The 26,420-nt window shown below is 36.3% G+C and overlaps 1 protein-coding gene and 1 pseudogene across 1 annotated transcript in view; both read right to left on the bottom strand.

Annotated features, from left to right (window-relative positions):
* Window positions 1-26,420, bottom strand: part of KCND2 (potassium voltage-gated channel subfamily D member 2) — a 487,179-nt gene that overhangs the window by 398,693 nt on the left and 62,066 nt on the right.
* On the bottom strand, window positions 16,809-24,970 carry LOC123394808 (annotated as a pseudogene).

Below are 26,420 nucleotides of genomic sequence, written 5' to 3'. Positions count from 1 at the left end.
TACAATAATTTTCATAGCTGATATAGATAATTCTGTAAGATTTTAAGAAGTATAATTTGATTAAAGTCATTATCCTGTCAATAATTAAATCCATTTATATTTCAGTGACTAAACTGAAATAGCTTTATAGCAACACTTAATAGGGATATGCCAGTTTAAGATCAATTTTTCTTTGGACTCGTTTTTGTGTTATTGTAGTTTACATGTAATTTAATGTTTAAATACACAAAGTGGACCTGGGTGTATATTACTTAAATCAGTATTTATCAAAACATAAGTATGATTGGAACCACAGTGTAGGACGTGGAAATTAATTTTACTTGCAGTTTATGTTGAAGGTGTTCAGCCATGGGCTATCATGTGAATAGCAATCTGTCCCTAAGTTCAAATTTTCTAAGGACCTGAGGTAGAAATAACATGGATATTATAAGCATAAACATTCTGAAATCAAACACACTGATGAAAAATTCACAGGATTACCTCTAAATTCACTAATGAAATAGTCATCATACTGAAATAATCATTATCAACATTTCCACCTTTATTATCTGTTCTTGTCTGCTTCATAAAAATTAGAAAATTAAATGCAAAATCTTTCCATTAGTGCACTGTTAAAGCTGTAAATTTAAAAACAAATCAGAGAATATGAAAGTTAAGATCCTCTTAGTAACATTAACTTGTCCAAAACTGATTATATATAATTCCTGAATTGCTGGTTAGTGTTCTGAGTGTACACTTTATTATAAGGCAAAAGAAATGGAAGGAAATTGATGCTGTTATGGAAACTATAACTTTTTACTTTTTTGAGTTATGAAGGCTGAAATTTGCAATCTTAACATTGTATTAGCATGGGATTCTGCAATTTAATAAAACAAGCTGGTTGAGAAAATGAACTATGCTCACTCAGTAAAAATGATATCTGTTTTCTTGAACGGAACATGTATAGCACCTATATTTAAAGGTAACAGATGAAAAATTTAATAATTTAGTAGTTTTTATAAATGCTCATAAAGTTACCTCATAAAATGATAGTGTTATATATGCCTGCCAGATTGGTAAAACTTCATTTATGTAATGTTACATAAAATTATCAGAATTCTTAACCATTAAAGAATATAGACGAATTCATACAGTACATATACATATCACATATATAATTAATGCAATTACTGTTTGTTACATTTGTAAAGGTACCCAAAAAGTACTATATGGAAGGAATAACAAATAAAATTACGATGTCATTGTTATTATGATATCTGTAATGGGCCACAGACTGAAAGGAGTAACAGATAGCCAAATAACAGCATAAATGATAAATAATAGTGAAATTAAAGCCCCAAGGGGGCCACTCTTTGTATGCAAATGATTGGTGATAGAAGAATCTAGAACACCATCTGGGTTATAACAGCTGCTTAAAGACACTTGTCGGATTGGGGTGCTTAGGTGACTCAGTTGGTGGAGCATTGAATCTTGGTTTCGTGTGAGGTCATGATCTCCCAGGGTCAGGGGATTGAGCCGAGAGACAGGCTCCAAACTGAGCCTGGTGTCTGCTTGAGATTCTCTCTCTTCCTCTCCCTTTGCCCCTTCCCCTGCTCTCTCTTCTCTCCCAAAATAAAGAAATCAAGTCTTAAAACAAAAACATTTGTTGGGTAAATAAACTTGCATAGGATCTTGAATAATATAGAAATGGAAGAGCTTCCCTTAGTTAGGTTCCCTGAGAGACTTCGCAGCTGGGCATATCTGAGTAACCAGCATAGGAGCTACACACTCCAGGGGGTGGGTGGCAGGGAAGAAAATCAAGATCAAGGTGTGTCTGCAATGATCCCCCTAAAGAGATTATTGGAGACTTGTGGCTGTGCATCAGGCCATTTTACTTGTATTTATCTCACTACGTTAAACAACCAGACGGGTGCATTAATTCCAGAAAGACAGTATTAAAAGGTCTACATTCCCTGGGAAAACATCGTGTTTGTGTGTGTGTGTGTGTGTGTGTGTGCATGCCGCACGTGCATGCATGCTTGGTGGTAGGGGGTTAGATCGGGTAGCTTGGACATGTGGTAGTGGTGGTAGTGATGGCCTTGGGCTTCCCACACAACTCCAGATACCCATCTAATTAGTCCCATGAGAGGCAGCAGGAAAACAAGGTATATCTTGCTTATGTGAATGTACAAGAACAAAAGTAAATTTCTTTGGAAAATTGAGAAAGAGGCTGTGTCATAAACGGGAGACATGATGAGATATTAAAGGAGTGGGACGACCCATTCTAGGGTGGGTCAACTAAACTTATTCTTCAAAACTTATCGCACAGATACGTGTCAATATGTGTATTCACATAGTCAACAAACACTTATTGAGCATTTGGTGTATTATTAAGGATTATCTACCCAGGCTACTTATGTCCAAATCCTCCTCTACTGCCACGCTAAGGAGGCAGGCATGACCTTTCCTCCAAGCACATTATAATAAACTACAAGAACTAAGGAGCAACAGTAAAACAAATATATATAAATTTAGAAATACATACTCCTATATTTCTAAAAAGCAGAGAGATGAATAATCCCCAAACGTACGTTCAATAATGGCAGCACTTCCTAAAGTGCAGCAGGATAAGCCCCTTTCTTTTTGGTCTTTCATGCCACTTGTTAGCATGCTGGATCTGGGAAAATGCATGTGTTCACAATGCGGTGCTAAGGTCTGTCTCACAGAGGACAGAACAGGCTGGCTGCTTTGATCTCTGCTCCTATCAGAGGAACTACTTCTTTGTTCTGTTGCAGGTACCAAAGTACTTAGAGCTCAACTCCTTCTTAGGTAAGATCTGGGTTTTTATCGAGGTCTGTATTCTCTTTGACAAGGTGGGTGGGCCACCTTTGTTTAGTTCTAAATCGATAGCTTTTTCAATCCTTAAATATCATTTGAACAATCACATGATCATGGGAGACTTGAATAGCACGATCACAAATGGCTTCTTAAAGTTCTGCCAGAGAAAGCCCACCAAAGGAAGTCAGTGCTCCTAGCAGCCATGCCTCTACTAATCTTCTTGGGAAGGTGTCTGAGTCTGTTTGGGCCGCTACAACAAGATACCATAGACTGGGTGGCCTCTAACAACAAAATTCATTTCTCACATTCCTGGAGGCTGGAGAGACCAACATCAGGCATAGCATATTTGATGTTGGGTGAGAGCCTGCTTTCTGGTTCTCACAGGGCACCTTCCAGCTGTAACCTTGCACGGTGGGGGTAAGCTAGCTTTCTCAGGTGTCCTTTTACAAGATCACTAATCCTATGCATCATTGATGCAAATATAAAATGATGCAGCTGCTACAGAAAACTGTATAATCACTCCTCAAATAATTAAAAATAGAATTACCATATGATCCAACAATTCCATGTCTGGGTGTATATATGCAAAAGAAATGAAAGCAGTGTCTCTAAGAGATATCTGTGCACTCATATTCCTAGAAGGATTATTTACCATAATTAAAAGGTAGAAACGCCCATCGATGAATGAATGGTTAACTATAATGTGGTATATACACACTAAAGAATATTATTTGGCCTTAAAAAGGAAGGACATTCGACACACTGTATGCTATCCAACACAGATCAACCTTCAGAACATTATGCTAAGTGAAACAGCCTAATTGCAAAAAAAAGAAAATAACCGTATGACTGCATTTATACGAGAGATCCAGAGTAGTTACATTCACAGAAACAGAAAGTACAGTGGTGCCTGCCAGGGGATAGGAAGAGGGGAAGAGGGGGCAAATGTGGTTTGTTTCATGTGTAGAGTTTCAGTTTTAGAAGATGAAGTATTTCTGGAGATTGGTTGAACAATAATGTAAACATATTTAACAGTACTGACCTATATACTTAAAATGGTTAAGAGAGTAAATTTTGTTACATATATTTTACTACAATTAAAAATAATCCAGACTTAGTTAAAAAAAAAAAAAAAGGGAGATATTTCCATCTTGCTACTTATGCTGTGGGAAAGCATACCACGAAGTGAAAAATATACAGTTAATTACTTTCAAGTAAAGCTGAAGGGATCAGTCAAAACTTCATTCCTCTAATTTTAGCACTTTTTAGCCAAAAGTTTCAAAATTTTAGGCATCTGAATTACACTGTTTTGGTTCTTCAAAGAAATTCTCTCCCAAGTATCTGCATAAAATTAAGTTTTTGTTTTTTGAGAGAAGAGAAAGTTCTGCTCATTTTTCTTTTAATCCTTGACCTATTCACACTTTAAGATCAGTTCAACATTTCTCCCCCTGTGAGGTCTTGTCTCTTTGACTGTGCTGACACTCTTTCCTTTGGGCTCCCATTATGTCTTGCAAGTAACCCATTTATTACATTTACTGCCCAATTAGATTTATACTAGCTGTGAGCTCCTTAAGGGTAAGGATGCTTCATATTCAGCTGTGTGTCCCAAGAACTCAGCAGAGAGCCAAGCAAGAAATAGAAGTTCAGTATTTATTTATAGGATGTTGCTGAAGCCATCTCTTGTAAAACTGCCTTATGAAATAATTGTGAAATAAGTCCCTCTTAGAGATGAGGACGATGGGAGAATAAAAAACCACCTGCTCCTTTTTACTAAAGAATATATTATTTTACCAAGTGATATAACATAGTTTTGTTTTCCTTTTTTGACTCGAGTGCCAAGAAGCTAAATGCCAAACGTTTGTCCTAAATTCAAGTTTACCCTGAGCATTAGTAATCTAGTGTGAGTAATCTGGTATTATTCCACCACTAGCCCATCTTGTCTTGTCTTTGCGTCTGTGCTATCGTAACATTATCTTGTTATAAACCGCCTCAAGTCTATTTTGGAAGAAAGTGAGATATGATTAAAATATGTAAAATATGCAATACAAGGCTAAATATGAAGGTGCTGTTTTAAAGCTGTTCTCTTTGGTTTCCTTTCTTTGTTCCATGAATAATGTTTCCTACATTTCAGCATAATCCTAAACAGCTGTGCTCTCATTACTGCAATATCTGTTCCTATACACTCGATGTTGTCTGGTTCAGTTCTGAGTAGGCGGCATAGTCTGTTCTCCATAATTTGTTTTCTAATGTATATCCACTTGTGTGTCATATTAGTTATTCTATTTTTCCCTAAACTGTGGCTAAATTAAGCTACTTTTCAAAGTAATAAGACAATCCAGTCAAGACCCTTTCTACGTAAGATATGCACAGTGCAGTTGGTATAATTAAGATAACAGGAAATATGATTTCCTTCATAACAATCTGAAACCATAGAATTTATTAGGCCTACATCCAGATGTAGATTCAGGATAACTGTGATTCCTTAGACAAGTCATTTGAGTACTTAGATGAATTTCATTGTTGAAATGTATTACATGTTCTTTCCTACTCTCACTGTTATTCACTCCCTGAAAAATACACTTGACCAAATTTTCGGTGTCTTGCAAGGCACACTATACCATCCATCCCTCTGTGAAACAGTATCTGCCTGGCTAGTACCCAGATAGCTTAAACTGATCCACCCATTTTCCATATTTTTATAATACACAGTATTCATCCTTCTAATGTAACATCTAGTAACACATCAGCTCAGCTCTGGAATGGACCAACTGGTACACCTGTAAGCCCGTATGCCCCTTGACATACATTTAGACTGCATTTCCCAGACTCCTTTTATCTGGGTGTTTCATCTGGAAAGTTCTGGCCAGTGGCAAGTAGGCAAACATAATGCTCACCACTTTAAGGCGTCATGACTTACAGCACTTTTTAAATGCTTCATGCACTCTCGTTCTTTGTACTCTTCTACTGGCCACATGAAGAGGATTCAACAAGGACTACAAGATTATAGGGAATGGCAGAAGTCCTAGATCCTCTAGGACTTCTATCTTATCTTCTAGCTATCAAAGGACTGTATGATATGCTCTGGGACTTCTATCTTATCTTCTAGCTATCATACAACATATGGTAAAGCTCCTCCTCCACTCCTTGTTTGTCTTGCATCAGTTTTTACCCCTCATTGATCATATAAAGGACAGAAATTTATCTTCATGCTCTTTAAAGTTCTCTATATAACTGGAGCACCTGGGTGGCTCAGGTGGTTAAGCGCCCAACTCTTGGTTTCGGCTTGGGTCATGATCTTATAGGTGGTGGGATCCAGCCCTGAGTCAGGCTCTGTGTTCAGTGTGGAATTTGTCTAAAAGATTCTCTTCTTCTGCCCCTCCCCATGGATCGTGCTCTCTCTTTCTCTCTCAAATAAATAAATAAATTTTTAAAATTCTCTATACAACCAATTACAATCATTTAATAAGATTAATTCAACATCAGTGTATTTTAACAGAAAATACATATCATTTTCCATCTCATCACATTATCATTCAGTTATATGCATTTCACTATTCATGAAATATTCTAAATAATTATTTAATGCAGTTTTATGTTATCCAATGATCATGCTAATTATATATCCACGTAATTTAAGAAAGTTAAAAAAAACCTTACTGCTCACTTTATAATTCACTAAAAAGAAAATGATAATGTCTAGATTTTCTTTTTGTGACTGTTGTTTCCAGTAGATGTTATAATTAGTGATATACAGCCAGAAATTGAAAAAAAAAAAAAAACCAGTAAGAGTCCACAAGCACATTTTCAAGTCACTGAAATAACACATAGTTGGTGTGTATGAATGACTTCATGAATCATTTATCCATGGTGATGGAAATAGACATTATGTACCCTAGAAGTCTTTGTTGTGGTACCTTGTAAAGATGTTCAGTATTTGAATACTTTAAAGGGAGGGAACTAACATTAATTAGATGTTTTTTCAGTGCCAGGTGTTTTACATAAATCGTTGTTCTTACCCCTCACAATAACTCCATGAGGTAGTAGTTTTTCTCCTCATAGCAGAGATGAAAGTTAAGAAAGAACGTAGCTCGTAAGTGGCAGAGCTGTGACTGAAACCCACAACTGCCTTATTCTTTCATACTTTTTCTTTCTAACACAGAACTCTCTCTAGCATTGTTCACCTACATATATTTTTTAAAGATTTTATTTATTTACGTGACAGACAGAGATCACAAGTAGGCAGAGTGGCAGGCAGAGAGAGAGGGGGGAAGCAAGCTCCCTGCTGAGCAGAGAGCCCAATGTGGGGCTGGATCCCAGGACCCTGGGATCATGACATGAGCCAAAGGCAGAGGCTTCAACCCACTGAGCCACCCAGGCACCCCATACCTACATATTTTTTACGACATATTTGTTTGAAGCACTTTACTTCTCTATTCTAAATATCAACACTTAAATTGATTAGTTGTTATTATTTAATGAGTTTCTATATTATGCTAGCTGTAGAAAGTTTTAAAAATCACATAAGAGATTGCCTATTATAATGTGGTCCTATTGAAAGATGGCCACTTTCATTCTTAGGATTGTTTCTACACCATTTTCCTTCCCTGCTCCCTATAAATTCTGGCATTTACTTTATTGTCATTAGATTACATTGCTCATTACCTTCATTGCTGCAGTCGCTGGATTATCTTGCAATTAACTCCTCCATGTTTCTCACGTATTTTAGATCCTGCCTCTCTTTCCAACATAACTCTTGATTTAATTCTAGATACTTTCAATATATACATATATGATCCTTCCTGAAATTTGGCCTTTTGATTGCTTGATCTTCTTTCCTCTAAATATCTTGTCCTTCATATTATTTTAACTAATCAGTGCCCTGGCCATTTCTAGACCTATTCATTACAAGGAACGCCCATACTTCCATAATTGGTTTCATGTATCCAGTTCTCTGACCATCATCTCCTATCTTTTCAGCCCAATTACTCTAGTATCTCAGCTCTAACAATCCCCTGGGACCATCAATCAATTGAACTATAAACATCTCAATGTCCCTCAACAACCTTTACTAGGCAAATTACAATCCTGCTTAAATCTAACTCTGCCTCTTCAGCACTTGCATAGTGCAGCTAATTATGCATGCAGAAATACAGGACAGCTCTGAATGATCTCACCTTAAATTCAGTTTGACAAACTCTTGGAGGTCCCCCAAGCCTACCCACAATCAACTATATTTCACTAGTTTATGTATTTTCTACTATCCTGTAGTACTATTTCATACCTTCTCCTTTCTTCTTCAAAGACTTTTTTTCATTTATTTGAGAGTGAGTGAGAGCACATGAGAAAGAGAATGAGCGGGGGGGGGGGCGGGGGGGGGATGAGACAGACTCCCCACTGAGCTGAGGGAAGAGACCAACATGGGGCTCAATCCCAGAACCCACAAACCCAGAACAATGACCCCAGCTGAAGGCAGATGCTTAACCAACTGTGACACCCAGGCACCCCTTTTCTACTTTCTTCTTAAATTTCCAACACATTCATCCTAATACTCCAATTTGATGACTTTGCTTCTTTTTCTTTTTTTTTTTTCACTGAGAAAATTAAAGCAATGAGAAAGAATCTCCAGGAACTCTTATAGCCACATATGTCAATCTGCAACTGAACCCATACATTCTGCTCCCTATCAGGTTTCTGGAAATAAATGATATTTACTCCTTTCTAAAACCTTCCCTTGTGTACTAAGTACAATTTCCTATCACCTATCCAAGGACCACACAATGGAATTTATTCCCTCTTATCTACATTATTATTTTTTCTTATGTAGTAGAGATGAATACCACCAGCAAAAAATGTTATTCTTTTCTCATCTTAAAAATCCTCCATTAAGTCCCATTTCACCTAACAACTATAACTCTGATTATCTTTTCCCTTTTGTAGCAAAATATCTTGAGATATTTGACTATACTCAGTAACACAGAATTCCTTTTCTCTTCTTCTTCTGGAATCCTTGCCAATCAGATTTCCCCCTGATTATTACACCAAAATGATTCTTGTCAAGATCACCAATTACATCCAGATTGCTCTATCCAGTGGTCACTTTTCAATTCTTGAAACTCATCAACATCAAGTATATTGCCCTTCATGTATTTTCTTCACTTGGCTTCCACTATACCACACTCTTGCTTCTCTCCCAGCAACACAATAATGTTCCACCTCAGTCTCCTCTGTTGGTTTCTCTTCCTCTTCCAGATCTCTTAACACTGGAGTTCCCTGATCTCAGTTCTTTATTCTTTCTTCTTCTCTGCCTACAACCACTACACTGTTACCTCAATCAGCACATAACTTTAATAACAGCAATATGCCCATATTACCCAAATTTATATGCCTTTCCCAGATGTGTCTTCTGAATTTCAAACTCATATATACAACTGCCTACCTGACAGATCCACTGAGATGTCAAATAGATATCTCCAAATTAACACATGTAAAGCTGAACTTCTCATCTCCCTTGTCCCTGCTAACCTATTTTATTGAGTCTTTTCCAATTCTCACTTAAAGGGATGGCCCATCCTTCCAGCTGCTGAAACAAAACTCTTGGCTTCATTCCAGATTTTTCTACTTTCACATTCATATCAAATTTGTTGGAACTCCTGTAGTAATATCGTCAAATATAGTCAGAACCCAATCCTCAAAATTTCCATTGCTACTCCCTTGATACCAAACTATCATTATTACTCTAATCATTTATTAACTGGTTCCTGTTTTCATCTATCTGCAAACTCTCTCAAGACAACAGTCAGAGTAAAATCCAAATTAGATCACATCTTTCCTCTGCTCCAAACCATCTACTAGTTCCTCTTTGCAGAGTCAAACTCAAGTCACAACAAGACCCTAGAGTAATTACAAGGTCAGCCTCCCCTTCCTTTCTGATCTAACCATTTCCTCACCCATTCATCTCCAACTGCCTGACTTTACTATCCAGTGAACTTACTAGGCATATTTATGCTTTATAGGCTTGTGCTAGTATAACTCTTTCATGAAATGTTGTCCTCTAGATAACTGCTTGCTTATTTTCTTGAAGTATTTCAAGTCTTTGCTCAGATGTCACCTTCTCAATGAGGTCAAATCTGACCACCTAAACAAAAAATGCAGCCTAATTCCCTTTTCTTTTCCTCTGTTCTATGTTTTCATTAGCACTTATCACTTTCTGGTATATAAATAATTTGTGTGTGTGTTCCTCTAATGTAAACTAGTGTCCAAACAGTGCCAGTCACATGACAGATGCATAATAAACATACAAAATAATAAATGTATAAAATATTACAGCATAAGCTTGGTCAAACCCACACATGCATGCATGTTTACACACACACAGCTCGAAAGAGAACTGGAAATTTGTCTTGATAACTGAAATACGATGATCCACATCTAAAGGATAATTCATAATTTTGTATATGAAACAATAGACTCTTAAAATTGTAAAGAACCTTAAAGGTTATATAATCCAATCATGCATATAATTTATATTTCATCTGCATGTATTTCCCCATATTAGTTCTCTCGTCTATTCTTGAATGCTGTAGTAACAAGGGACCTTTTACATGGTTTGTGGTGAGAAAATTAAAAGTCAAGGTTATGTAGTGTTGCCTAGGATTACATAGCAATTAAGGAAAATAGCAATATTAGAATCAGAAACCAGTTCTCTTGCCTACTAGACTAGCATCCTTCACCGTATTCTATTCTGTATAGAAAACCTTCAGTGCATTTAAATATGTCTACTGGATAAACCAAATAACTGATATAATAAATGATAATCTAAAAAAATACTTATTCAACTAAGTCAGGTTTAAAGCTTTATTAAGAGTCTGTATAAAGACGTACCTCAAAAGAACATGAAAAACACTCACTCATCTTGAAATTAAAATTATTTTGTTAGTTTATTCATGATAAAACAGTGATGTGAAAAAATAGTACCAATAAGAGATACCTGACCTAGAGAAAAATAATCCATGAAAAATATGAGGTAGAGAATTCCATAGGTAACTTCAAAACACCATTATACTATTCTCTGATAAATCCACCTCACATTAGAAAGGTGAAAATGAGAATAAAAGAATGGACGTAATTTAGATTAAACAAATCCTTTGAAAAGTTTCCCTCCCAAAATAATTCAGGCAAAGACTAACTACATCACTTAGAGAATCACTGTACTTTCTACTAGTAGATGAGCTAAAAGAGGTACTGAAAAGAAAGAAAACCTAAACACCATGTCTGAATTGTGTAAGTGTTTCATATTTTAATTATGTTTTGGGTTTCTGCTCAGTAGAGCACACTGTGATACAAATAAATTTAAAAGAAGTTACAAAATTATAGATGATGAAATATTCATAATTAGGATGCCTAAATACAACACAGAAATCATGACTAACAACTGTAAGTACTCAATAATATCATTAAACTCTTCAAATTCCTAGAGATCTTCATATCAGAATTCTCTTGTGTAAAGATGTTATATTTAATGGATTAAAGAACAATTTTTATTACTGTGAGTCTCTGAAATGTAAAACAGCCTGACATTTCTGATTTACTATGTCAGCTTATCATGTTCAAATAGACTTTATTCTGTGCAGTTCAATAAAAACTTTTAAAAACTTCAAAAGAACAGTGTCTTAGAATCATTTCTCAGAAGGAGGAAGTTCTTGATACTATGTCAGAAAATAGGAAAACTTTGTTTTCAAAACAACAAACACACCTCATTAAAACTTCTGTAAACTGATTCTCATTGAGTACTTTCCCTTCAAAGACTTCCTATACTTGTGTTCTTGTTTTGCCATTATATATGTATTTTATATATATATGCTTGCTTAAATATACTTTTGTACACTTGTGCATATAGATTCTTAGAAAATAGAAGTTATGGAATTATAATTTTAGAATGGGGAGGGGGTTTACCAGTAATCTATTCCAACCTGATGAGGTTTACTTGTAGAGGACTGAAAGGGAAAGACATTTAAAAAACAACTTCTCAACAGAACTCAGGTCTACTGACTCTTGTTGAAGTGTTCTTCCTAGTGTTCTATACTACTGCTTCTCCGTATACACTAAGTTGACAGAGCCTCACTAAATAGAGTCTTTGCTAGGCACTGATATTTTATGTCATATACACATTAGATCTGATAATCTCTGCTTGAACAGATTTAGAAAATGACATAAACTTCAACTGCAAAAATTGCAACCTGCATGAAAACTCATTCGTAATATCCTCCATGTTTTAAGTCACCTGTATGTAAAAGTTAAATAAATGAAAGAACTGCTGCTGTTTTTCCAGGTAAAGGAAAATAATACTATATGGCTATTCTTGTTTCAAAACTCAAATATAATATTTTAAAGATGTAGACCATATTCTGCAGTGTGATAAGTATAAATATGTGTAAAGTATTAAAAACATCTATTATTTTTTCTGTTTTCCATATATAAGTTCCATGAAGGGGAAAAAAAGGGAGGGGCAGGTCCAATCAAATTCTAACTAAATACACTGCATAGTCTATCTTCTCATTTCAAGCAGGGGCACAGTGTTTGGGGTAATAAATAAATCATTACTGGAGAGAAAATAACTTCTTGAGCCAGTGTTTATTTTAATGATAGTAATTCATTAAAACTATCTAGTGACCCCTTGAAAAAATACAGCAGTTAAAAAAAAAAAAAAACCTCAACAGCTAACATCATTTATCAAGGATGAAAAGCTTTTCCTCTAGAATAAGGAATAGGACAAGGATGTCCATCTCACCACTTTTATTCAGCATAGTGCTATAGGTCTTAGGCACAGCAATCAGACAAATAAAATAAAATAAAAGACAACCAATCGGGTAAGGAAGAAGTAAAACTTTCACTATTTGCAGATGGCATAATACTATATACAGAAAACCGTGAAGATCCTCCCAAAAACTATTAGAACTGATAAATGAATTCAGTAAAGTCACAGGTTATAAAGTTAATATGCAGAAATCTGCTACATTTCTACATGCTAATAATTAAATAGCAGAAAGAGAAATTAAGAAAACAATCCCACTTAGAATTCCACCAAAAATAGCAGAATACCTGAAAATAAATTCAACCAAGGAGGTGAAAGACCTGTACTACAAAAACAATAAAACACTGATAAAAGAAATTAAAGATGACACAAACAAATGGGAAGAAACTCCATGCTGAAAGAACCAGTATTATTAAAAATGTCCATACTACTCAAAGCAATCTATAGATTTAATGTAATTCCTATCAAAATATCAATAGCATGTTTCAAATAAAAAACTAATATTCTTAAAATTTGTATGGAAACAAGAAGACCCCAAATAGCTGAAGTAATCTTGAGAAAGAACAAACCCCAGACTTCAAGATATACTGCAAAGCTGTAGTAATCAAAACAGTGTGATACTTGCAGAAAAAGAGACACATAGATCAACAGAACAGAATAGAGAGCCCAGGCCCAGAAATAAACCCATAATTTTATGGTCAGTTAAGCTTTGACAAAGGAGGCAAGAATGTACAATGGGGAAAAGACAGTCCCTTCAAGGGATGGTCCTGGGAAAGTTGGACAGCTACATACAAAAGAATGAAACTGGACCATTTTCTTAAACCATACACAAAATAAACTAAGAATGGATTAAGGACCTAAATGTGAGAGCTAAAACCACAAAACAATTGGAAGAAAACATAGGCAGTAATTCCTTTGACATTGGCCATAGAAACATTTTTCTCAGTATGTCTCCTCAGGCAAAAGAAACAAAAGCAAAATCAAACTACTGTACTACACCAAAACAAAAAGCTTTTGCACAGCAAAGAGAACTATCAACAAAACAAAAAGGGAACTTACTGAATGGAGAAGATATCTGCACATGATATATCCAATTAGGGGTTAATATCCAAAATATATAAAGAATGTATACAACTCAACATGGAAAAAATTAATAAATAATCTGATTTAAAAAATGGGCAGAGGATCTGAATAGACATTTTTTCCAATGAGGACATAGAGATGGCTAAGAGGCACATGAAAAGATGCTCAACATCATTCAAAACAAGACTGAGATATCACTTCACACCTCTCAGAATGGTTAAAATAAAAAAAACACAAGAAATAGGGGCACCTGGGTGGCTCAGTGGGTTAAGCCGCTGCCTTCGGCTCAGGTCATGATCTTGGGGTCCTGGGATCGAGCCCCGCGTTGGGCTCTCTCCTCAGCGGGGAGCCTGCTTCCCTTCCTCTCTCTGCCTGCCTTTCTGCCTACTTGTGATCTCTGTCAAATAAATAAAAATTCTAAAAAAAAAACCAAAAACACAAGAAATAATAAGTGTTGGTGAGGATGTGGAAAAAAAGGAACCCTTGTGCACTACTGGTAGGAATGCAAGTTGGTATAGCCACTGTGGAAAACAGTATGGAGATTCCTCTAAATATTAAAAAATAGAAATACCATATGATCTAGTAATCCCACTACTGGGTATTTACCCAAAGAAATTGAAAACACTAATTTGAAAAGATATATGCATCCCTATGTTTATTGTAGAATTACTTACAATAGCCAAGATATGGAAGCAACCTAGTGTCCATCCATAGATAAATGCATAAAGAGTGATATACAGATACAATGGGATATTAGTCAAACACAAAAAAGAAAAAAAGAATGAAATCTTTCCATTTGCAACAAACATGGATGGACCTAGAAAGTATAATGCTAAGTGGAATAAGTCAGTCAGAGGAAGACAAATACCATATAATTTCACTCATATGTGGAATTTAAGAAAGAAAACAAAGAGACAAACAAAAAACCAGACTCTTAAACATAGAAAACAAACAGGTGGTTGCCAGAAGAAAAGGAGGTGGGGGGATTGGTGAAATAGAGAAAGGGGCTTAAGAATACACTTATCTTGATTGAACTTTGAAAAATATAAAGAATTTGTAAATCATTATATTGGACACCTGAGACTAATATAACACTGTATGTTATTTATACACGCATATATTCATTCATACATACATATAGATCTATACACCCTTGTCAATCCCACTCCTGCCACCAGTTGGAGATTTTAACAAGTATCCTAGCTGATACTTATGCACTGAATGTATCTCTACACTTTTTCCCCCTCATCCTGCCAGCCATCTACCATTAGTACAACTTACTGTATCAGAAAAGTACTCAATTTAAGGAGACCTAGAATAATTATCTATGAAGGAGGATTTTTGATTTTTGTTAGCTTGATCAAAACTTAGAATGGTTTGTGTAATTACCCATTTCTAATGTTAATATTATTGCCACTAATTATATTTCTATGTTGATAAGCTATAAGAAAAGAAATAAATTTCTACCACATATGGAACCAGCCTTCAAAGACAGAATGTGTCAAGGGACTTGGAAAGAGCTCAAATTAAGCCATATATGACTGCAAGGAACAAACAAACAAAAGGAGGTGGCACTTTCATCACAGAAGACAATATGGACAATTTGGGGGAATCTCAAATCTAGGAGATGATAGTGGGAAAGCAGGGTGATTATTCACAGAATCACAGGCTCTCAGATCAGAAAACGTCTATAGCAATTATTCAATATAGTTTCCCATCCTCTCCTTACATAAATTGTATAATATTCTTAATAAGAGGTGTGATGGCTTCTGATTGAACACTTCTCATGACAAATAAATGAGAAGGGGAACAAAAAAATGAAACAACCTGTAACTATATACCACCTTAAATAATAGGGTTAAGCAAAAAATAACTAGGATATAAAAAAAATAAGTAGGATATATAGTTTTGAGTTTTTATATTATGATATGTTTACTTCTTTGCAATATTAGTTGTATTATTACTTCTTTGTGCTTCCCTAAATTTGATTAAGTATTTGAGCCAAATAAAACAAAACTCATGATTAATATGAATGTAGTAATTAAACTGTGCTTCTAATGCGGTAACTTGAGGGAAGTTTTACTATGAAATGGCAATTCCCGTACTATTGCTGCCTGTGAAGAGAAGAAAGAAGTAAATTAAAAGGAAAAAAAAAAAAAAGCCACAGAAAACCAAGTCTTGCTATCAGGGTCATTAATATGCCTCCCATGTGGATCACTCACCTCCCCCCCCCCCTTTTTTTAAGGCTTAAAATGTATTTTAATAAGTTTACTGCATTACTGCTACATTTCTCAGAAAAACTCCAAAGACATCAGGGACAAATCAAACATGGTACACTAGTGGGGGGAAAAAATGCACAACATAACTACCTAGGATAGGCAAGGGTAAGAGCAACTGTCCAACCTTCAGCACAAAGTAACCTTGCTCCCAAGATTGTACTAGGTCTATCAAGAAACCTGTGAACAGCAACATCAAAGACACAAAAGGGCCATTCCTGGGTTGTCCTTACCCAAGAAAAAAGTTGGAGGCAACTTAACATGAGATTTTTTTAAAGGTACAATCCAAATGAAAATCTCTAAGAGAAAATGTCTTCCTTAGGACATAAGGGGTAATACATGGGATATAATAGAACCGTATGTATCTTGTCTGTGACCTCTGTGGACATTTGCCTGGATTCCCACCTGTGAGTGAATGGAACAACGAGACTAAGGTCACTGGGGGAGGTTTGGTTTTGTGGTGTATGCGGCAGTGTCTCTGGGTTTCCAGGGTATAAGAACAAGAAAGCAAATACAACAGGATGAGTAAAGAATGGAATGATCAAGATTAATGGGAGCTCTAACTGGATCCATTTTGCCATAGTTCCTCCCCACCCACACCCCCAGGCCCTCAACAATCAAGGGAGACTTCAGGAATGCACCACACAGAATCAACTTGCTAAATGATAAACCACACAGAACTGATTTGTTAAATACCGCCCCTCCCTCACCCTCAGCCTCCCCCAAACTCCCTCAGAGTAGTGCGGGCAAGGAAGACCCAACTATTGGGAGAAACCTCTAACACTTTTCCATGGCAGAATTCAGGCTAGGCTAGGGTCCTTCTTTTAAGGGTTTATGGAAAACTAGACATGGAGATTTTTGTTAGTATCAGAGATGTTCGTCTGGAGCAAATTCAGCTCCAGGAGCTGCATGGTTGAACGCAGGGTGGGGGTGAGGCGGGGTTTCACTAATTGCCCCAATTTCTTCCACTGTACAGCTGGGCCAAAGCATTCAGTTGTTGGTGGGGTCAATCGCAAGGTTCCATCTGGCATAATGGTGACAGGTCCTGGAGGAGCTGTGCCAGCTGGCACTGGAGCAGGGGCACGGTGACTCTGTTGTTGATGCCCACAGCACCTCCCATTGCCACCCGGCCCATCTGTATCTCCTGTTCTCTTGCATCAGGGCACGTTCCCTTGAATCCTTCCCGCTGTAATTGCCTCATTTCTTGCTGTTGCCGCCGCATCTCCTCCTCACAGCGCCTGCGCTCCTCCTCCCGTCTGAGCTCCAGTTGCTTCCGTTTTTGCCTTTCTTGGTTGTGCAGCGCTTCCATCCTCCAAAGTTCTTGATGCTACATCAAATTCTGTCTCATGAGCATGAGCTGGTGTCATGGCAGGCAGCCTCCGTCTCCAGCTTCTCACAAGTCCCTTGATGCTGCGGTCCGCTTGGTCCTGCTGCTGCTTCTCCGTCTCTGAGTGCCTTCCAGCACGTGGCATACTCATACTCCGAGGAGCCAGGCTGTGCAGATTTGGGTGGCTGCTCTCACTCTGTGTGAAATGGCTCATTCTTTATCACCAGCTTCTCGGGAAGTCCGTCTTCATCATCCAGCTGGTCCATGGGCTCCACAGTCACAGGCTGAGTAAATACGGTCAGCAGGAAGGAGCCTTCACTGCCTGTCCAGAGCTTTCTGAACAGCTGGCTTCCCTGAGAATTCAAGTTCCTTCCCCTGGGGGCCTTTCTCGATCATCCACAGTGATGACAGCCCTCTCCACCTGGCCAAACATGGAAAAGGCTTCCTCCAGCAGTTCGTTGGAAACACACCAAGGAAGGTTTCGGACTGCACTGGGTGCGCTGCGGCAGGCAGAGCACACACTCAGCCGCTTTCCATGGAGCGGCACATTGACCAGCTCTGCGTGCGAGATCTCCCCTAGTGTTCCTGTTTGCCAGTGGATAGAGCCAAAGCCCTTCTTCTTAGGAATGAAGACTCCACTTGCCATCCCATATTTCTCAAAGAGTTTCCTCTTCTCATCCTCAGTGAGGTCAGGAGGAGGACTGCCCACAAATTGCTGGTTGTGTCGGGTGAAGGTCTTCTCTCCTGGTTTCCCAAAATTCTTCAGATTAATAGTCAAGTGTTCATTTTGGCTGCTGGCTTGTTGTCCATTTGCGGGTCCTGGTGGTGGTGGTGGCTGCTGCTGTTGCTGCTGCTGGTGACGCTGATGATGCTTCTCTGAGTTAAAGGTTTTGTTGCATTTTGCACCTTTTTATCGACTGTTCTCTTGGCAGAGTAACAGCAACACTGTTGTCCTCTTGGATTACTTCTTAAAACTAATTCTACTCCCTCAGCCTTGACCTTCTCAGTGGAGGAGGAGTGTCACCTGACAGAAACTTGGCACAGTCCACCTCTGGTGATTGTCACATCCACCTTGGAAAATAGATTCCTAAACTAAAACGTTATTCTATTTTGGAGGACAGAGTTAGGGTAGAGGGAGAATCTAGTTTTTCTTTATTTACTGCAGCACCGATTAACATCTTATGCCTAAAGAACTTACATACCAGGAAGACTCGTGATATTTTACCATGTTGGGTCCTGGGGGTGATGCAAATAAATTAAAGCTACTGGTGACCCAAGTACCTGTGCGAATTTTAAGATGAAGTGAGACACATACTCTTGTCCCTAATCGAAGACAAGTTTCCAGAGTGGAATACCCTTACACAATAATTATGGGGCCAAGACCCTTAGCATAAATGCTAGATATGGAAAATATGGTTTTATCGACTGTCGTTGAATGGCTGGTTTACATGCTCTCAAAAGGTAATTTTTACTCCTGAAAATGCATCTTCCAAGTCAGGAACAATTATCATCTCTCTGTAAGGACACTAGTTGACCTATGTTTCTTCAAAATGGCATCTGTTCAAATACTTCAAAATTTCTATTTTGATGCTTGAATATATTATTCTTTAGGCTAAACTGCCATGCTCTTTTACCTCTTTTGATGCTCATAAGATATGAAACCCCCTGTTTCTTCTTCTAAACTCAGGTTGATCCATGTTCCTTTTAAAGAGCTATATGTTGTAACAGAAAACAAAATAAAAATGACTTCAAATGTTAAAAAAGTGTATTATCTCAAGAACCTAGTTTCTCCCACCACTACACTGCAGCAGACAAAATTCTGATTATAATTCATTTATATAAACTAAAAAATGATTATATTTACATGGCATTTTAAAATAAACATTTTTAAACTTACTCACAAGTTGTTAAGATCTAAAGTGCCAAAAGATGTTTTGGAAAGTGTTTTGGAAAATGGCCCTCAGAGATTGTCTGGAGATGCATGAAATGAAGTAGTAGTTTGGCAACAATAATGTATTTTTATTAATGTAAATAGCTAATTCTACTGAATCAGTATCATTGTTATTATAGATGGAATTGGTTAGTTGAAATATCTGTGTTGATTAAAACAAAAGAATAATTGAATATAATCAGTTAAATTTCAGAGAGTCAGAATTTATATCATCAGTGGACTATATTTTGGAAAAAAAAAATAATACTTAGATTCTTCCCACAAATTTTTTTCTTGTATTTTTCTTACCCTTCAAACTGTGCCATATGGCAAAGGTCCTAAAACACTTTCTTGGAAACTGTCTGTTGGTTTCATTAAGACTTGGGTTACTTTTCAACAAATGGGGCAGAATTTCTAAGAATCTGTCTATGTTTTATCATCCATTTCTTCTGGCGATTGACAGTAACCATCTGCAGGTGTAGAAAGAAACTAAACCTTAATGGGACCCAGCCAAGTAGTAAAGTTTCATTTGAATACAATTACATCAATTTATCTGTAGTTGCAATCTCTTTTTTAGAAACAGATAATGTTTCATTTATTTCTTGCAATAAACTAATGAAAAAGTCACCGAACAAATTATGAATTTCCTTTCCAGATAATGTAATCCTGCTGAGCGTCAACTGTCTTAACACATCAGAATTAATATACAGAAGTGATTCAAACAGGGTAGGACCCAGGTCTCCCTTCCTCCAGCCCCATGCACTTCCAATGGACAGAGGACACTGTAGGGAATGCTTATCATAAAGACTGATTCTAGAAGGTAGCCAAAACACTGAAGACTATTCACAGCAACTCTGGGTGAGCGTATTGATTTACATAATTTAAAATAGTATGTGAAGTAAAGTAATTCTGAATGTGTTAAAAAGCTGTCCTTATTATCTTGGCTAAATTTTTGTTTGCTTAATTTTGAAAGATTGTCTAGTTCCCTTTTCACTTAATAAAATGATTTTGTATGAGCCTTTATGTAAAATTTTCAACCATTTAGGCTCTAGAAACTAAAGTAGGCCATTGATTAATGCCTTTTTTTTTTTTTTTTTTAAGAAAGAGGAAGAGAGAAATTTTAAGCAACCAAGTAACAGTGAGCTTTTATAATCTGTTTCTCTTTTGTACAGCTCTTCATGTGGTCATCTAGAGCAGGTTTCTGTCCCAAGTTTTATGAAAGACTCCTTTAAAAGAAGCTCCAAACTGGGATGCCAGAGTATTAAACATTCAGCGAAGCATTTAAGAAAAGTACGGGATATAAAGACTTCAATAGCCATTCATTTATACTGGAAACACGACTTGATTAAATGAAAAGCTAACTGTATTTGGGTTTCTTACATTTAATAAAGAACCTTCCAACTAATGTCAGCCAGATCTACCTACTTTTTCTTACTTGACATAATTAGTACCCTCAATCCTGTTTCACAAATGTTATCATTGATTTATAAGCACAAACAAAATATATGTGGCTTATTGCTTAATGACTTACACTTGACAATCCTAAATATAAGCTTTCATATGCCACAAAAGGAGCTGATCATTGGCTTCAAGTTAGGAACATTTAAAAGATGACCCCATAAGTGGCTATTTGCATTTCTGTGGTATTTTAAGGTGTGACTGTTTTATTATTGTTCTAATTTGATGGAGGATAAAGAGTGGCTTCTGATGTTCACTTGCTTATTTTACATTCTACTGATACTACTGCTGTAGACATTGGAGATAATGAGTAATATCAACTTACGTTCAGTGGCACTGCAGGTGGAGGGGGTTTGATATACAAAATGTTAAAACAACAGAAAGAACAAAAAGGTAAAATGAGCACGTGGAAGGAGGTCTTCACAACATCACTGCTTCCATAGAGGAGGTGATTAATGGGATTAAAAAAATAATGAAAGCAGAGCAGAAGGATGGGACACAAGGAAATTTTAAAAGGACAAATGAAAAAGGAGGGAGGCTATGGCTAGAGAGAAAGGGGTAAAATTAGGGTATTTTGCAATCTTAGAACTGGGGTGCCTGGCTGGCTCAGTCAGTAGAGCACATAACTCTTGTGAGTTCAAGCCCCACCAATTTTGGGCAAAGATTTTACTTAAAAAGAAAACAACGACAAAACCTTAGGGGTCCCTGGGTGGTGCAGTCATCTGAATATTCAACTCTTGGGACACAGAATATTGCACTTCAATGTGCAGCCAAAGCTTCATGGTGACTTTAGAGGATTCTTCAGATTTTTTTCACTTACTTCAGAAGAGCTACAAGAGAATTTATTATGGTGGCCTTTTTCTTTTAGCATGACAAATACTTACATGCTGTGTTAGAAGATAAATTATAAGCATAGGTAATCTGTTATACTCATTGTTAATTTCTTCAGTTACTTGTGGTGTTATGAAAGCTAAAACAAAGCAAAAACACTGATCTGATTGTTTCTGCTAACATGATAAATGCTACCAAAATGCCTTTCTAATCCCTTTCCTAACTACACACTACCTTCTCCCTCTCTCTCAACTTCTTTTCTTCCTTTCCTTTCCTCTCCTTCCCTCTTCTCTGTCTCTGTCTCTTTCTTTTTCTTTCTCTCTTTCTTCCTTAGGAAAAACACACCCAGTACCCCAGGCCAAGGAAAAAAGTAATTTTGAAAACTACCAAAAGTTTAGAACCATTAAAAACAGAATATTTCTTAAAGGATAAAAATGAAAAGGGCCTTACCTTGATCCTTTTTCATTATAAGTTACAATCATAAAATGACTAAATGAGAATTAAAATAATATTAATTGCGCTAATGTTACTATTTATTTCTACTAATAAATGTGAGGAAGTTCAATAAGATATGATTAAAATTTAAATCTTAAAATGTTGTTTTCTTAAATGTTTCAAGCTGTCCTGGCTATTAAACTTCAATAGTGTAAAAAGCTAAAATGCAGGAAAATGACACTGTTCTGAGATCTTAAAAAAATGATGAAGAACAAAGTCATGCAATGCAATATTTTAAGGTTATTTTTAACTTAATTTTCTTGTTATTTTTATCTTCAGATCAAGCCTGTTTCATTTCTCAGTTCAATTTCAGCTACATTTGTATGTAGATTTTACATAGTTAACAACATTGATAGTCTATAATCCATTTTAAAAATCCTTTCTGAGGTGTTGAAAGCATCCTGCTTTATTTAGAAACAGTAGCATAAAAATAATGAAATACCCAAATATCTACATATATTAATTTCTCTGCACCTGCATGATTGTTCTATCATTTTTCACATTCTAAAATGGAACTCATCCATCAGTTTGATATGAGCACATAAACATAGTTTCTTGTGCCTTTTGCTTATTTCATCAGCTTCGTGTTTGAGTTTGATAAAAAGAAAAAACGGTATATTAAAAATAGTAATGTTAGCTAATGCTTACTGATTTTTTTTTAATGTGCAAGGCACTTTTCTAAGTATTTAAAATAAAGACTCATTTTGCCCTTAAAACATCCATCTAGAGTAGGTATTTCATGATCCTAATTTTATAGAGGAAGAAACTGACACATTAAAAAGTATAAGCAACTTGCCCAAGTTTCCCATACTAATGAATGGGGAGCTGGGTTCCCAGCCAGTCTATGTTCTAGCGTGCCATCAATATACTCCCTGTATAGATCTTGTTTTATTTACAGCAAAACAAAGGAACAAATAAAAAAAATACTTCTAAATGGTGAAATTAATGGAGCATTCCACCAAATAATCTATAGATGTAAAGTACATCGTAGTATATGCTGCATTTAAATCATGAATAAACAACATGGAGCCTGGATGAATTTGCAGCATAATCAGCAAGAATTTGCCACATTTTTCTAAAATCAGAAATTCTGGGGCGCCTGGGTGGCTCAGTGGTTTAAAGCCTTTGCCTTTGGCTCAGGTCATGATCCCAGGGTCCTAGGATCCAGCCAGGCACGGGGCTCTCTGCTTAGCAGGGAGCCTGCTTCTTCCCTTCTCTCTCTCTGCCTGCCTCTCTGCCTACTTACGATCTGTCAAATAAATAAATAAAATCTTTAAATAAATAAATAAATAAATAAAAATAAAAATAAAATCAGAAATTCATCCAACTCTGTAAAACTCCCCATTGTATGGATAGGAGCAGGAAGAACTTCCTTCATTGCCAACAAAGAATTGGTTATTTGACATCTAGAGTGGCCTGTTTAAGGACAGTGAGGAAGTTTTTATCAAATCACTGCAAATGCCAGAACTCAGAATATAGCTCATTCATTGTCAAAAAGGACTTGAGAAAGCAGGAGTGCAAGATAAGAAAATACAAAATGACCAGAAAAAAGATATGTGTCCTCCTTTTATTTGCCAAAAATCCTCCATTTTCTATAGGGGAAAGCAAAAGAGATCTCCTTTAAATTCATTAAATTTTGTATTTTCACAAAAACAACATCAGAATAAACTCATGGGAGATGTAACTGAATTTTGAAATGGCAAGGAAAATTCACATTAAGGTTCTGAATCAGAAAGTATGCATGGGTATAAATACATAATAAGTTAGTTATATTTTCATTATCTTGTAGTTTCTTCTTACCACATAATATTATTTTATTTCCATGACAGTAGATTACAGTAGCTGTCCATTAGCTAGGTTAAGGGGATTCATAACTGAATTAAGACAGGGCAAATAAGTAACCAATTGAATAATTTATAGTGAGATATTTTTATGGCATTTCCCAGATGACTTTAGTGAGATAAAAAAAATATGTTAAAAAATACTGAAAGCTGAGTTTCACAAATATCAAACATATACTTATTGATAAATCATCTATTAATTCACATAATTTATATGATAAAGAGCATACCACAAAAACAAATTTGAATGTATATTTTTTGTTTATTTATTTTTATTTTTTTGAGCGAGCAGGGGCATGAGAGGCAAAAGGAGATAGAGAGAATCATGGAACCCAATGTAGGGCTCCATCTCAGAACCCTGAGATCCTGACCTGAATTAAAATCAAGAGTTGGAGGCTTAACGGATTGAGTCACCCATATGGCCCTTGAATGTGTTTTTAGACTCCTAATACTTGAGGGAAATGAAAGGGCTGTTAATATGCCTATGCTTCTCATACATAAACTTGTTATTTTCCTATTTTGAAGCTAAGAACCAAAATGTGAATATCAAAGATAAGCAACCTATAGATTAGAAATTTCCCCCATTTCTTGATAATATTCCTGCCTTTCTTTAGGGTTGAGAGACATTTTATGTACTAATTCACTCACTTATTCACTCATTTATTATTTAAGATAAATTGTCTCCTCCTGAAGCTGTAATTCAACATATCCATCTATTCATAGCACAAGCTTAAGCATGCTTATGTTTGAAACAGAAAATCCTGGTTTGCTTCCCAGTCTTCCTATTTACCAGCTAAATGGCTATTGCCAAATTACTTCATAACCACCAAGTTCCTCACCTATAATGTGAGAATGATACTAGTATCTACTCAATAGGGTGGTTTAAAGATTAAACGAGGTAAGACAGTATAGCAAAAAGTAAATATTCAGTAAGTATTATTGACCATTGAGTAAAAAACTAATAATGAATTTGGCTATCTAAGTACTTAGGAAGTCCTTTTATAATGCCTCACAAGAGCTGTATAAGTAAGCAGTGGAAGGTCCATCAACAGAGACTGAACCACTGAAAGATGCACCACCAAGACCAGTTGGGAACGCCATGACATCACATCATAAAATACAAATAAATTCCAATGGCTGTAGTAGCTGGAATAATTATAGGAAGAACTGAGTGAAATAAAAATATATGTCTTGGTAGGTATGTGTTATAGACCGTAGTAGTTGCTCAGTGAGATGGGAGACAACACCAAATCTGTGGAATGAGTGACACACGTGCTGTGGCATGATTTCAAACTGCACTAAAACAGAAAGGACTCAGTGGGAAGGTAATCAGATTATGGAATAGATATTTTCACGAAGTTTTACATATAACTTAATTAAAAATAAATTCCGCAAACTTTCAAATGATCTGGGGCAGGGTTGTTTTTTTTGTTTTCTGTTTTTTTTTTAAAGATGTTTTTAACTTTCTAAAAGAAGTCTCCTATAGGGAGAGTGATTATCTCTGTATACTTCTTTCAAAAACCTGAGTTTGCATATCTTCCCACTCCTTCATGATGAAACAGGGTTGAGTAAATACAACAAAGGCTACAAAGGTGTCAAAAAGTATATTATGTGCCTCATATTAGAATTTATTATTTCCCGGGACCCCTGGGTGGCTCAGTTGGTTAAGCGGCTGCCTTCGGATTGGGTCGTGATCCCAGCATCCTGGGTTCAAGTCCCACATCGGGCTCCTTGCTCAGCAGGAAGCCTGCTTCTCCCTCTGCCTGCCATTCAGTCTGCCTGTGCTCGCTTTCTCTCTCTCTGACAAATAAATAAATAAATAATCTTAAAAAAAAAGAATTTATTATTTCCTATAATTTTATTAACTTATAAATTTCTTTAGTTGCCGCAATTGGGATTGATTCTAGCAAACAAAATTTTGTCTGTAGTCTTGAAACAGTGAATCCCATTTAGTTTTAGGAAAGTAACTCTTGATGCAAGAAGAGAGAGATAATTCTAAACATTAACTAGTTTGTAGAAGAAGCATTTTAAATAAATGGGGAGATGAAAACTTTTACAAACATATTCTGAATTTAGTAATCACTAAGGTTTCCTCCTAGAGCTGTGTCTGAAAACTCATGTTGGGACATCTGCATCTTAAAGGTTTAATGCAGCTCCTTTAAGTGAGTTGGGGGAAATTGGAGCGGGAAACAAATCATAAGACACTGTGGATTCTGAGAAACAAAACTGAGGGTTTTGGAGGGGAGGGAGCTAGGGGTTGGGTGAGTCTGGTGGTGAATATTAAGGAGGGCACATATTGCATGGAGCATTGGGTGTGGTGCATCAACAATGAATTTTGGAACACTGAAAAGAAATAAAATGAAATAAAATGAAAAAAAAAATACTACCTGTAATCTCTAAAGGCCTTTTATGCTAACAAAAGACCATTAGTAACTATATGCAAATTCACACCCTGAATTCTAGAATAAACACTTCCAGAAGTTCTTAAACTACATTTTCCTTAACTTTTGAGCCTAAATTTAAGTAATTTGGCGAGCCTTGTAGACTGCAT

Source organism: Mustela putorius, unplaced genomic scaffold, assembly GCF_011764305.1.
Source record: "Mustela putorius furo isolate JIRA1106 unplaced genomic scaffold, ASM1176430v1.1 tig00003845_pilon_pilon_pilon, whole genome shotgun sequence".
Lineage (NCBI taxonomy): Eukaryota > Metazoa > Chordata > Mammalia > Carnivora > Mustelidae > Mustela > Mustela putorius.
The sequence above is the reverse complement of the archived record's forward strand: the minus strand, read 5'-3'. Positions and strand labels throughout refer to the sequence as shown.